The sequence below is a fragment of the Hipposideros armiger genome, unplaced genomic scaffold, assembly GCF_001890085.2.
Source record: "Hipposideros armiger isolate ML-2016 unplaced genomic scaffold, ASM189008v1 scaffold_255, whole genome shotgun sequence".
Classification (NCBI taxonomy): Eukaryota; Metazoa; Chordata; class Mammalia; order Chiroptera; family Hipposideridae; genus Hipposideros; species Hipposideros armiger.
Genome location: NW_017731605.1, coordinates 2,607,153 through 2,609,313, shown reverse-complemented (window position 1 = coordinate 2,609,313; position 2,161 = coordinate 2,607,153).

Genomic DNA, 2,161 nt, shown 5'->3' with positions numbered 1-2,161 from the left:
ATTTTTAGTTGCTTGTAGCTAAATTTTGATGAAAGGACTTTTTTTCCTCTTCTATGTGTGTGCGTGTGTGGTTATTTTAGGTTGTGGTGTCCTTGATAAATAATCGTCCAGGTGCAAAAAATTTGACTTTCTATCACACCCTGAGGGAGTTCACCAAGGCAACAAATATTCGCTTGCGCTTTCTCCGAACCAACACCCTTCTTGGACACCTCATCTCCAAAGCACAGCGAGATCCAACTGTCACTCGTCGGGTGAGTAGTGTTTTTAAGTGCCTAGACAGCAGCATTTACTTTTTTTTTTGCTTGTAAAATTAATTGCCTTGAACTCTTTCAAGTAATCTTACAGCCAGTAATAGTGTAGGTGTAGGAGTTGTTCTTATCTGAAATACTAGATGTAATTTAGAAGTTTGGTTGTTGAAGAAAAATCATTACATTCGAAGAAGATGAAAGGCAAAAGATGACAGCCAGCCTGGTATTAGTCTGACATTATAATGAAGAGCTCCCAAGTCTCAGAGGCTTAACAAAATAAAGGTTCATTTTTTGCTCATTTGACAGTCTATGTGCCCAACAGGTGGGATTAGCTCCATACAGTCATTCAGGGAACCAGGCTCTTCTTATCTGGAGGCTCAGCTATCCTGTAGGACCCCAAAGTCTTCCTCTAGATTCCTTTCATCTGGTCAACAGATGAGGGAAGAGAGAGAGGGTAGAGATGACACACGTGCTCCCAACAACACAGGTCACTTCCATTGGCAGGAACTGGTTTATAGCCCTACCTAGATGCTGGAGGCTGGGTAATGTAATCTAGCTGAAGTAGAGGAGATGTAGACAGTGGTGAACACTAGTACTTCTATTGTGTTGGGTGTACAGCCTGAACATCTCTCACTCCTAGTGTTAGGACAGTACCCCTGTCTCTTGGGCACAGAGGGGGCCTCAGAACAAATACCTCACTCTTCTCCTACTCTCTGATTTCCTGCCAGTGCCTCCTATTGGCCAAACCCCATCAGGAAACCAGCAGGCAGGAGACCCTTGCTGCAGCCCATGAAGTTAAGCTCCAGGGCAAAGGGCAGGGTGGAGAAAGGTGGAGAGTGGGCCTGGAAGGGTGAATGGAAGATGTGCAGCACACATTATAGAATCTGGCTTCTGATATAGGTAATATCAGAGAGCTGGGAAAGGAAGGGAGAGAGAAATGGAAGTTTAGCTACAGTATTCAGCATTTTCCAGAAAAGCCTGTTATCTTGGGTGTGGGAGGCTTGTCTTCTGCATTTCCTGCATCCTTAGCACTCTCAGAGCTGCAGTGTGTGGGAACTATATTGGATCCAAGGATGGGATTTACAAGGGAGAGCTGAGCTTTCTGATAAACTGTAANGGGGGGGATAGTGCTTGATGATGACTGTTGCTTGACATCAGACTTCTCTGAATGTACAGACTTTAAGATGCTTGTGTAGGCTGGTTGAAATTCAAGGGTATGACAAATGGAGGTGTGACAAAGATTAATGTATAGATCTGGTGTAGAAAGAAAAATGATAATTTTGGTTTTGGTTGTAATAAGTTTGAGAGACTGCAGCCGGGTAGAGATGTCCCATAGGCAGTTAGAAATGGGGTGTGGATCTTGGGAGAGGTGTGGCTCTATGCTTTGGGAATCTGCATCATATAGGCGGTGGTTGAGGTTGTGGTTCAATGACTTGACTTTCATAACTGTATCTCCTTTTTTTTTTACCAGCTTTTCTATGTGGCCTATGTTTTAATCAAATTTGCAAATTCTCCTCGTCCTGATCTTTGGGTCTTGGAAAGATCCATAGACTTTGGGAGCACCTACTCACCCTGGCAATATTTTGCTCGTAAGTAATCTTGACAACCATGTTAGAAGGGGCTTTAATTATTTGCAACAGATCAAGACTTTGAATTTAACTAGAAAATTAGTCTCTCAGTTAGGGACTGATCAATTTTAACTTTCTAGGGTACCCTTAGAAAATCCCTATTTCTCAAGCATGTGTGCATTAATTGCAAGGATACACATACAGAATCGAGGTTGAAATGCTTTTTATGTTAACAATTCTTGCCACTATTTAGGGAGAAGCAATGTACCTGTAACTGGGCCATAGCTCCAATTCTTTTCCTTTTATGCAGAATTAGGAACTTAGTTTTATCTTTATGGATACTGC